The 12,959-nt window shown below is 40.2% G+C and overlaps 1 pseudogene; it reads right to left on the reverse strand.

Annotated features, from left to right (window-relative positions):
* Nucleotides 1–10,050: 10,050 nt before the first annotated feature.
* Nucleotides 10,051–10,730, reverse strand: LOC140511706 (transmembrane protein 69-like; annotated as a pseudogene).
* Between the last annotated feature and the right edge of the window lie 2,229 nt (nucleotides 10,731–12,959).

Here is a 12,959-nt window from a genome sequence, read left to right on the forward strand (position 1 = left end):
ATGGTAGTTTTGGCCCAGGCATATTTTCTATGGGTTCCAGTAGTCTTGGCATTCCTGGTGATTCCAGAGACTGATATAGCCCTGACTACTAACCATTGTTTCTAATGCCTGTGCAGCCATAGTGGCTATGTGAGTGAAGACTTATGGACTTTGGTTTGAAAGGGATTTCAGTCTGTTCTATGTCCAGTTTTAATTTCTTGGGATCATCCCTTTGATGACAATCAATCAATCAACGTATATTAGGCATTTACTCTGTGCTAAGCTCTGAAGTCACAACTGGTCATTACTTGGATCTGAGTTTCAATATTTTTTGTTTCATAAGTGTCACATTTATAGCATATGCCAATTAATGGGCACTGTAAGCTTATAACTGGTAGGGTCCTCAGAGATTCTCTAGCCCAACTCCCTCATTTTACAGATGAGGGAAGAATGAAAATTCAGTGATTTGCCTAAGGTCACAAGGTAGCAGGTAGCCAGAATGGGATTTGAACCTGGGTCTTCAGACTCTAGGGCCACTCCACTGTTTCTTATCTCAAACTTTGATTCTCCAATCTGAACCATCTACACCATTTATATCAGAGAAAGCATAATGGAATAGAGCAATATTATGCCAGGAAAAATTTCAATACTTCAAAGTCATCTGGTTTTGTCAGTGGGAGTGTTCTCCCACTGACATTGGCCATGACTTTGTTTTTGAGGTTTGCCATAGCCAAACAAAACAAATGACCAAAAACCCACCATTACCCATGAGCTGACTTAGGGTTGGGCAGCTCTAAATTTAGCTAGGCTAGTCTTTGGAAAAGGTGTACTCAAATAATTGCCAGATCTGTCCATTTTCATGAAGTAAGATTGAGCCAATGAGCCAAGGAAAAGAAAATATATTTGTTCCATGTCTCCATTTGCTTTGGTCTATCCAGAGATATGCTCTGATAGAGTTGGGGACCTTTGACTTTTTCTTCTTTTCTCGTTGTTTCTTCTATGCTGACAATGGGATGGGGTCCTTCTGGATCTGTTTGCCTCACTTGGTATCACTGTGTTTTCATATTTCCTTCATATCTTCTTCCTAGAGGCAGCCAAGAGGTATAGTGAATCTCAAAGTATCAGACCTGTAAGATGGGTTTTAGTTTAACCTCTGACACCTTTTAGCTATGTGACCCTAGGCAAGTCACATACAAAATGGAGATAATTATAGTACTTTTCTCAGGGGTTGTCATGATGATCGAATGAGATAATATATTGTAAAGATGGTCTTCATGTATACCTGGAACTGTGCTAAATGCTGGAAATCTAAGCATTTGAAAATGTTAAAGTGTGATGGAAATATGAGCTTCATTATTATTTTTTGGACATTTTTATGGGGTCTTGATATTCCATGGAATTCATAGCTTTCAATATATCAGTGGATCTGGGACCTCATTGAGGTGCATCCTCCTTCCCTCTACCATTGAGGATCCCCCAAGCTATCTCTCCCTCCATTCTGGTGTGAGTGGTATTTATAGAGTAACTAGTTTGGCCATTCTTTAATCCTTGGGCTAGAGGTCATTTCTAGTGTTTGCTGTTGTAAACAAACACCCAGATACCTGAAGGATCTGTGATTGATCAGAATGGGGAACTTCTTTCCATGACAGGTATTTTATGTGACAGCTATGGAATTAGATGCTAGGGATACAAAGAGAGAAATGAGATAGAACCTACCCTCAATCATGCTAAAGACAAAAACTAGCATGTCCCAACATGATAGGAGAATACAAAATACATGTAAAGTAAAGATAACATAATTTTTCAGTGGAGGGCACTAACAGCTGGGGAAATCATGAAAGGCTTCATGTAGGAGGGCACATGAGCTCAGCTTTCAGGGAAACGAGGGATTCTAAGTGGAAGAAATGAGGAGGGAATGCATTCAGGTCCTGGGTAATAATGGCTTGTATTTGGAAGATACAGAGACCAGAAGATGGCCTCTGTGAGGAGGAGCAGGAAGGCCATAGTACAATAAAGGAAATTTATTAAGTGCCTACTATGTGCCAGACACTGTGATAACTGGTTTATAAATATAAACTCACTTGATCCACACAACAACCCTGTGAGGTAGGTGCTATGTTACCTCTATTTGAGGAAACCAAGGCAGCAACATGTAATTAATATATAATGTATAATAAGGCTAGAAAGCTAGGTTTACCAGGTTGTGAAGGTTTTTAGATGCTAACAGTGGGGTTTCTGTTTCTTCCTAGAGACAACATGATTTACTGCAGTTGATTTTAGGGATGTATTGTCTGGCTGAATGCTGTCCTTCAGAGGCTTAAGGGGATGGAGGGAAACTATTTTCTCCCCTCTTCTTTCTGACTCTAAAATGCTCTGATTCTATGATTCTTATTCCAGCACAAGGTACATTTTAAAGAGGTAATTTCTCTCTAATGAACTGTGGCATATTCTCCATCCATTTGTTTCCCCAACAGTGTAGCCAGTGGTGCCTGTGACTGGAGACAGATGTGACCAGTCAGCCATGGTGCTCTGCTGATCCCAGTAGCTAAAGCGACCTGGATTGTCTGGACTCTAGAAACACAAGGCAAACTACCAAACCCCAGAAGATTCTTTTCTCACCCAACCTGAGAGGGAGCCTGGAGTAGGGGAAAGAGCTCTGATGTTAACTAGCTGTATGACTATGGATATCCGTAAGATATAGAGCTGGAAATTCTAGTTTCTAGAATTTCCTAGAATCACTGGCTTCCTTCAAAGCTCAGTTCAAGAATCACCTTCCCCATGAGTCTTTCCTGTTCCCAGCTTCTTAGGTTGCCCTACCAAAAATTCCTCATGTTTATTCTTCATATGTGTCAGGCCCTAAGCCATTTTTGTGTTTCTGTTCTCTGGTGCTTAGCACAGTGCCTAATAATAGTAGCATATAGTAGATGCTTAATAAAGGCTCACTGGCAGATTGATTGGTTGACTAGAAAGAAACTTAGAGATGATAGATTCATAGAACTAGAGCCACAATGGATTTCAGAGGCCATCTGGTACAACCCTCTCATTTTACAGATGAAGAAACATCTATACAAGCCATGGGCAAGTCACTTGACCTATCTATGACTTACTTTCCTCTTCTTTACCTACCCTTGCTTATGACATGGACCCCTTGTAAAAAAAAATTGGTTGTTCTACATAATTGAAAAGTTAAAAATTTCAGTTAGAGGTTATTGAAAATCAAGATGTAATTCCCACCCCCCAGCCCCCACCCCATCCAAATTCCTGAAATCTGGATCCCTAGGCCCAAAGGTTAAGAACCTCTGATTTTATACTTTAAGGTTTGCAAAATGCTTTCTGTACATTTAGATGAACTGGAGTCAGGAAGATTTGAACACAAATCTAGCCTCAGACATTTATTGCTGTGTGACTCTGTTTACCTCAGGTTCCTCATCTGTAAAATGGGGATTATAATAGTATCTACCTCTCAGGGTTGTTGTGAGGACCAAATGAAATAAAAATGGTAAAGCACTTAGCACAGTGCACAGCACCTAGTGGGAGCTACATAAATGTTAGTAATTATTATTTAATCCCACAATGACCCTGGGTAAGTGCTATTATCATGCTCATTTTACAGATGAGGAAACTGAGGCTGAAAGAGGCCCAGAGTCATACAGCTAGTAAGTGTCTAATAATTCCAATGATGGTGCTCTTTCCATTGGGCAGCTCTCAGGCAAGTCTTTGGAATCCTCAAGGCACTGGAGCAATGGGTGCTCTCATTCCCCCTGAGTGATCCCCACTCTCGCTTATATCCCAGATGCTTCCTCAAGCATAATTTGGAAATTTTCAAATCTGATCAGATGCTCTCCATCCTTGTTATTGCTACAGGTGCTCTCTTAGTTCAAGATAAATACAGGCCCTCTCCCCCACCCCTCAACATGTCCTAGCTTTATATGCGGCTAATGGAGCAAAGCCAGGCTCAGACGTCAAATTAAACGGCCCAGCTCTGTAATCACTCAGACTGACACGGCATAAAAGGATAATTAGGAGTTCATTACAGGCAACATTGTTTGTTCAGCTAAATTGATTTCTCAGCTGCCCATGTTTTCTGTTTACTTACTGAGTGCTCTACTGTGCCACTGGGTTGGCAAGTTAGGAAATCCCTGCTTGGGAACTCTCTTACCCTCTCCCCCAATTTTTTTCTTCCTTTTCTGTCCAGTGGATTTTTTAAATATAATTTACCCGGAGGTGGTTGAGTCTCTGGAGGAGGACCTAGGTGTGCCCCAATGGCCCACCTGTGCTAGTTGATGCCTGCCACCAGTTTGGCAATGCCTCCAGTGGGCGAGGAAACAATAGCAGGCTCTTTCCCTGTGCTTGTGAATGTGCAAAATTATTTATAGTAATTCTTTTCATGGTGGCAAAAAAATGGAAATTAAGTTATAGTATATGAATGTAATGTCATGCTATTGTACCATAAGGAATCATGAAGGGGACAGTTTCAGAGAAACCTGGGGAGACTAGTGAACTGATGCAGAATGAAGTGAGAAGAACCAGGAAAAGAATGGATACATCAACAGCAACAATGTAGAAACAAATAATCCTAACAGACTTAAAAACAAACTCCCTCTAATCAACACAAAGAGCAAGTGCAATTCCAGAGGACTAATGATGAAACATGCTACCTGTCTCTTGATAGAAAGGAGAGGGACTCAGGATGCAGAATAAGAGACATGTTTTTGGACAAGACCAATGTGAGAATTTATATTGTTTGATTTTGCATATTTGTTACAAGGTTTTCTTTTTCTTTTTTCAGTGGTGGGGGAGAGTGGAGAGAAAGAAAATAAATATTTAATTAAAAAAAACAATATTTGAAATGTATTAGTTTTCAACTTGCTGTTAACTTTCCCACTTTGGGAAGGGCATCAGTATTTGGGTGGGCAGGCATCTTATCCCATAGGGCTCCTGAGGAAGTTCTCTGCCAAAGCCTTCTTCAAGCCATTGTCTTAGCCTTGAAGACTAATACAAATAATAATAATGATAGCTCACATCAACATAACATTTTCAGATTTGCAAAGCACTTTATGAATATAACGTCGTTTCATCCTTACAACAGGCCTATGAGGTAGATCCTGTTATCATCCTCATTTTATAGATTACAAAACAGTTTCAGAGATATTAGATGGTTAGTTCAGGGTTACACATCTAGGAAGTAACTGAGGTAGGACTCAAATCCAGGTTGTTCTGACTTCAATTTAAACATACTGCCTCTCCAATCAATCCATCAACAAACATTTATTAGGCACCTACTATGTGCCATGAAAGGATACAAGAATGAAATAATCCCTATCTTGATAGAAGAGTCTGCCTTCTATTGGATGGTAATTTATACAAATATAGGAAAGATCCAAAATGGATAGAATATGGTTCAGAGAGGCATTAGAGACCAAAGGGGTGAGTGGTTGATTGATTGTTGTCCTTCATTCTCAAAGAGAACAAAAATTATATCACTATGTTGGAGTCAAAGTATATGTGTCCAACTGTGAGAGATCAGACCAATATGAGCTCAAAAGTCTACCACAGGTTGGACAGAAATAGTCCATGTGAACATTTGGAGTGGAGATGTCTCTAAATTTGTACATCTCATGTTTCTTTTGCACTACTGTAATTCTGCTTTGATCACAGAGCACAGCACCTTCTTTGATTTGGGCACGCTGGATGGTCTTGTGTCAGTGTCTCCCATGTCTTACAATCCATACCAAAGTTCTTCAGAGAGACCTTGAGAGTGTCCTTTTATTGTTCTGACCACCATGTGAGTGAGTGCCTGTCTGGCGTGGGTTCTCCATAAAATAATCTTTTAGGCAAGCATATTTTGGCACTGCAACAACATGGCCAGCCCATTGGAGTTGCATTTTCTGCAGAAGAGTTTGAATGCTTGGCAGTTCAGTTTGAGAAAGGACATCAGTGTCTAGTACCTTATCTTTCCAAATGATCTTCAGAGTGTTCCTAAGACCATCCAAATAGAAGAGATTCAGTTTCCTGGCATGGAGCTGGTATGCTGTTGAGGTTTCACAGGCTTACAACAAGGAGGTCAGCACAACAGCTCTGTAGACCTTCAGTTTAGTAGACAGTCTAATACCTCTTGTCTCTCAAACTTTCCTTTGGAGCCTCCCAGAGAATGAGCTAGCTCTGGAAATGTGTGCATTAAATTCATCATCTATGTGTACATCCCTAAAAAGTATACTGCCAAGGTAAGTGAATTTATCTACAACATTCAAAATTTCTCCATTTTCTGTGACTAATGGTTTCACATATGGATGGTGTGATACTGGTTGGTGGAAAATTGGTTTTTAATTTTCTTGATGTTTGTCAGATCAAAATTAGCACAAGTGGCAGAGAATCAGTCCATACTCTATTGCACCTCAGCCTCAGAGGCTGCATTAAGTGCATAATTAGCCATGAAGAAAAAGTCATGCACCAACTCTCCCTCCACTTTAGACTTGGCTTGCAGCCTTTTCAAGTTAAACAATTTAAGATCAGTGTGGAAGTTGATACTGATGACATTTTTGTCCTTGTTGAAAGAATCTGACATCACTGAAAATGTTATACTAAAAATCATGGAAGCAAGCACCGAGCCCTGCTTCTCTCCACTGGTGACTGGGAAAGTGCGAGAACATTGTTCACTATCCAGAACCAAAGGAAGCATGTCATCATGAAACTGGCATTTAGTACTGATAAACTTCTCTGGGCAACCAAATTTTGCCATGATCTTTCACAACCCCTCATGACTGACAGTATCGAAGTCCTTTGCTGGGTTGGCAAATACTGTGTGTGGAACTCTGTTCTGCTCCTGGCAGAACACTCAGAGGGAGTGGGGAGATGAGGAAAGGCTTCATGTAGAAGGTGGTGCATATACATGGACAAGTACAAGCTTGTTTTCAGGGAAGAGAGAGTACAACAATTGGAAATGAAGATCAAGGATCATGAAGGAAGATGAGGTTTTAAGAGAAAGAGAAGGGAGTGAATTCTAGAAGCTAGGGATGACCTGGGCAAAGGCACCAAGATGGGAAACAAAACACTGAATCTGGGAAATGGCCAACAATCCAATTTAGTTGGGGTGTAGAGTACATGGTTGGAAAATAATATGAAAAAAAAGACTGAAAGTGTATGACCCTGCCCAAAGCAAGGTGGAGCCAATTCTGAATTGGGAACCAGAAATTTAGTTAAGGACCAGGCCAGATCAACATCTGAAAAAAGATTTGAGTTGAAAGCTTTCTAAGCTGGCTAAGATGCCATTTTCCTTTGTTTTAAAGTTTCTGCATTGGCAAAGCCTGGACAGCGCAATGGATAGAGTGCCAGACCTGGAGTCAGGAGGACTCACCTTTGTGAGTTCAAATCTGACCTCAGACACTTAATAGCTGTGTGACTCTGGGCATGTCACTTAACCCTATTTGACTCAGTTTCCTCATCTGTAAAATGAGCTGGAGAAGTAAATAGCAAACCATTCCAGTATCTTCACCAAGAAAACCCCAAATGGGGTTAATAAGAGTCAGATGAGACTGAAAACCAACTGAGCAACAACAAAAGTCCTATCTCATAGGACCAAAGATTCAGAACTGTAACCTATCTTTCCTTAATCCCCTATCTTTCAGATAAAGAAGCTGAGACCTAAAGAGGTTCAGAGATTTGTCAAGGATCATCCATGGGGATAATAAATATCTGAGGTGGGATTTGAATCCAGGTCCTGGAAAGAGAATCTACCCCTAGATTCTGCCCCTTAGAGTTAGCCCAAAGACAAGGTCATGTACTCAAAATTATATTTTTTACTTAATTTGATTCCATTCAATAGCTGTATATTAAACATGTACTTTGTGTAGAATACTGTTTTTGCCACTGAGGGAAATACAAAGTTAGAAAAAACACAGGGTCTTTTCTCATGGAACTTGTGGTGCAGTTGGCACCACAACCTTGTATCTTTCCTTCATTCTATACCATTGGTATGGTTCCATCTAGTACTCAAATAAACTGATGCTCTGGTTATCCCTGAGGCTAGGGATGACGTGAGTCAGACTCAGAGGACAGACCTCAGCACAGCAGGCTTCTCTTCCCTGGAGGACTTCAAGCAGAGGCTGGATGTTATTTGTTGGTTATGTTGAGGGAGATCTTTTTTGGGGGGGGGGTGTGAATATATGGATTGGACTAGATGGCTTCTGAAGACCTTCTAACTTTAAAATATTGTCACTAGAGGAGGAAAACCCCACCAATATTGGATTGGGCCACCAAGGAGTTGGGTCCAAATCCCAGCTTTGCTCCTTATTTACCTGTGTGATTTGACCAATGCACTTCATTGCTCCAGGCCTAGTTTCTTGTTCTGTAAAATGAAAGAATTGGATTATTGCCGTAAGATTAGATTAGAAGTTCCTTGAGGGGAGGGACTATCTTTTGTCTCTTTTTGTATCCCCAGATCTTGGCAGTGTCTGACACATAGTAGATGCTAAATAAATGTTTATTGATTGATTAGAAGAACTCCAAGATTCCTTCCAACTTTGGATCTATAATCCTGTGAACAGATTTTCATTAAAATCAAATAGTTTGACTTGCCATAAAGCAAGAGCTCTTTACTGGGTGTCTATGGACTGATTTTTTTTTTTTTTGGATAGCTATATTTCGCTAAAATTGACTTCACTTGTAATCAGATATTTTATTTTATGCTTAAATGTTTAAAAACATTTTATAGAAGGGATTCATGGTGTTTATTCTACTGCTTTAGAAGTCTAGGACACAAGAAAGCTTCAGAATCCCTGCTAGAGGATGGTGTGAAGTCATAATTAGTTAGACTTAGTCATAGATTAGACCAGGAAGGGAATTCAGAAACTTCTAGTCCAACCTTCTCATCTGATGGTTGAAGAAACTGATGCAAGAGAAGTTAAGTGATTTGCCTAAGGTTATACAGATTAGTAAATTGTAAACTTGGGATTTGAATCCAAGTCTCTTTCCCTCCACAGGCAGCGCTTCTCACTTTAAAAAAAAAAAAAATATTTTATTTTCTGCAATTACATGTAAAGATAGTTTTCAACATTCATTTTTATAGGATTTTGAGTTTCAAATGTTTTCACTCCCTCTCTCCTTTTCATCTCCCTTCCCCAAGACGGCAAGCAATCTGATACAGGTTATTGTGTTCATGCTTCATTGCTGAAGTAGACCATGTCATCAGAGAAAGGATGACATGACTTGCACTTGACTTTGTTATAGGTTATACAGGCGCAATCACAGGAACATATTTCTACATTAGTCGTATTGTGAAAGAAGAAACAGAACAAAAAGGAAAAGCCACAAAAACTCCCAAAAAGAAATGAAAATAGTACATTTCAATCTGCATTCACACTCCATAGTTCTTTCTCTAGATGTGGATAGCCATTTTCCATCATGAGTCTTTTGGAATTGTCTTGGATCCTTATATTGCTAAGTGCTAAGTTCACTGTACAATGTTGCTGTTTCATGTACATTGTTCTCCTGGTTCTGTTCACTTCACTCAGCATCAGTTCATCTAAGTCTTTCTGGGTTTTTCTTAAATCTACCTGCTCATCATTTGTTATGGAACGATAATATTCCATTATATTCTGGCAGAAAGAAGGAACTTCACAAGGAGGGAGCTCATGTCAAGAACCTAACTCAAATGACCAGGCAAGATAAATGCCAAAGGGCAATTCCCAAGAGCATCCTGTGGAAACATAGCTCTCAGATGCTAACATGTAACCAGGGCATTCTCTCCCATGGGCACAAAAATCAATCTCCAAGGATCCACAATACTCTAGCCAAAGGATGCTTTGTAGTCTTTATTTGATCTTTTTAAAAACTCTTCACAATTCATTTATAAACAGCAGAAATAAATCTTTAAGCAAGAGCCTATAGACACCTATGACAGTACTGTGGGCCAGAGCCTCAGGCAACTATAATGAAAGGACATGATTTTGGGGGGTTGGTGGGGCAGTCACTAGATACAGGAATTACAAAGAGAAAACAAGAAGGAGCTTCTGTGAGCATGTGAGGCTCTTAATAGCCTGCCTGCTCACAATTTGTCAGGAGAATGAGTTTCACTCAGTTTGGCAAGGCTTTAGGGCCAGTTTCTGGATAAAAATCTTTAATTATCAAAGTGGCTACAAATGAAAAAAAAATGCCACAAGAGTCAGTGTTATCCTCAAGACTTTGAACCAGTTAGGATAATGGGGCAGGAGAAAGACTTCATTGGGTAATGCCACCCCAAAGCCCATGAGCACTGTGGCAATGACTTTAGTTAGCCCCTCAGAAATAAGGAAGACATAACACAAAAACACCCATGGGGCTCCACTGAAGGCTAAATTCATGATATCTGACTTGGCTGGACTGTCTTCTGGCAGAGTAAATCTCTACCTGACCTCTCCCAGGAAAGACAGGAAGCTGGCTCCATAGGCCATCTGAATAAAGGCCAATATGGGTACATGGGCCTTGGTCATCATCATGATCAGGGCTGGGACCACAAAGGGGATTAATTCAGTTAAAGTAACAAAGAGGGCTGGCTTTGGGGTGTTAGACAGGTATATGGGAGTGAGTGGTGGCCTCATGGGGACCACAGGGATCTTCTTCTTGAAGCAGCAGGAAGATGTATGATAGTTTTTACCCCGTCCTCAGAGCCTAGACTAGATGCCTGTCTTTTGCCTCCCAGAAACCCATGCCACTGATGGAGAAGTCTTAAGGATCTGGGAAGGTACCCAACAGCAGCCATGGAGAGGGTGAATCATGGTGGCCGTGGGTGCCTTTACTTTGTTCTGTTTCTCAGAATTCAGCACAAGGAACCAGGTGTCTTCAACCTTCCCTTGAGAGGTTCTCAGCCAAGTAGCTAACCTTTTTGAGTTTTGCGTAACTAGCTAAGCTATTTGGTCCAGTCTAGTTTTTAGAGCATCTGTTGTTTGGGTCCCTGCTGCACATACATCTATCTATCTATCTATCTATCTATCTATCTATCTATCTATCTATCTATCTATCTATCTATCTATCTATCTATCTAAATATAGCATCCTTCTGCCTAAGCTCTGTTTCTAGTACCCAGTCTTTTGTCCATTTCCCTATGCTGACCTAGACTGGAAAAATGACTCACTGTTATTTTCCTTGGACTTTCTGATGCTCTTTCTAGGTCTTTGTTACAATAGTTGTGGGGCAGAGCTGTACTGTTCTGTTTCCTCCAACTCCACCATTTTGGCTGGTCTCCTTGGCTAAGACAGTTGAGAATTCAAGGTGGGACCAAAAGGAGAATTACAGTCGAGCCTGGCTTTTAACTAGGAACACATAGGAAAGGCTGATGTGGAAAACTGAGAAGGGAATACTATTGTCAGGAAATTAAAGGGATGTCCCACCATTATTTCTGAACCTCTGTTTATGCCTTTTGGTTATAGGTAGGCATGATTAATACCTATCTATATCCCTATTATAGGTTTATGTAAAAATGTATGCATAATGTAGGTTATATTCTTGTTTTATTTCTATTTTGTTTTAATAAAAATTTACAAAATGGGTAGTACTTATTTGAGATCTTGGAATCACTACCTTGGATCCTTTGAGGTGGCTGGGCTAAGTGCAAATTCAAGAAGTTTGCTTTTCAAAAACACACAGTTATATATTATATCCCCAAGAGAACAAAACTGCCTCTTCTGAAGCATTTCAGTCTGTCAGGAAAATATGTATTCACACATTTTTCTTTTGAAAACCATATTATTATTTACCCAATAGACCAGAATGAGCTCCTTTTGAGTGATTTCATTTTGTCATCTAAACAAAATCTGATCCAAAATATGTCATTTGTGAGACAATACCAAGTAGAGCCAACAAGAACATTTCAGTTCTGTCACTGCCAGATGTGGTGTTTTTGAAAGTGAAAGGCAAATGAGAAGTCTGGCTGGCCACTTAAAAGTTAGGGAACTTAGAGAAAGTTGAGGAAAAGAAAGACTGTTTGGGAAAGGTTTGGACCTCAGTTTGTTGGAAGAAGAGACTCTTTAGAGCTTGGTCCTACAGCATGAATCAAAATCGTTGCTTTGCTTGAAAATTTGAGAAGGTGTCTTGAAACTGAGCCCTTACCAATGAAATATGACGACCAGGAGCTTTCTAAATACAATGGGATTCCCAGATTCTTGGTCATTGGTCCATGCATATTGTCCATCTTCTTGATCAATGCTAATTTTCATTTATTGGATCATCTGCTCATTCTGAATGGTCATGAAATTGATCAGATTGGGCAAACTGAAGGTGCCATAGTTCATTCATCTGGTGTGTATTAACTTCTTCATGCTCTGGACAACTCACTAAGCCCTAACTTCCACAAATGTACCTGAATCTCTACAAATATCCTCCTTTGATATCTTGTGATGGTGTGGAAATGACCATGGGGTTATAAGGTCATAGAAGGGACATGGGAATATCCAAGTCTCCAAAGTTTCCTGAGTTCTGGCAGCAAAGTTTTAGGTAAAATGTCGTTGTTATTTTTCAGCCATTCCTGACTCTTTGTGAACACATTTGGATTTTCTTGGCAAAGATACTGGAATGGTGTGCTGCTGTCTAATTCTTTGTGATCCCATTTCTTGGCAAAGACACTGGAGTGATTTGCCATTTCCTTCTCCAGTTCATTTTCCAAATGAGGAAACCGAGGCAAACAGGTTCAAGTGACTTACTCAGGGACACACAGCTAGTAAATGTCTAAGTTCAAAGTTGAACTCAGGAAGATGAGACTTCCTGACTCTAATCCACTGCACCACTGGAAGCAAATTCAGTTTGGGGTGGGAGGATAGAAGGTGGAGTGCACCATCTGATCACAAGGACATCCATTGTGGGAGAAGCAGTTGCTCGTTCTTAAGAGTATGTATTTCTGTGGGGGTTTGTGGGGAACGATGGTGGTAGAGGGTTGGTTGCACCCCACTGTGCACAGAGGATAGAAGTAAGGGGGACTTGGTTTTTAATCCTGACTCAAAAATGTTCTCAGA

This window comes from Notamacropus eugenii, chromosome 6 (assembly GCF_028372415.1).
Source record: "Notamacropus eugenii isolate mMacEug1 chromosome 6, mMacEug1.pri_v2, whole genome shotgun sequence".
Lineage (NCBI taxonomy): Eukaryota > Metazoa > Chordata > Mammalia > Diprotodontia > Macropodidae > Notamacropus > Notamacropus eugenii.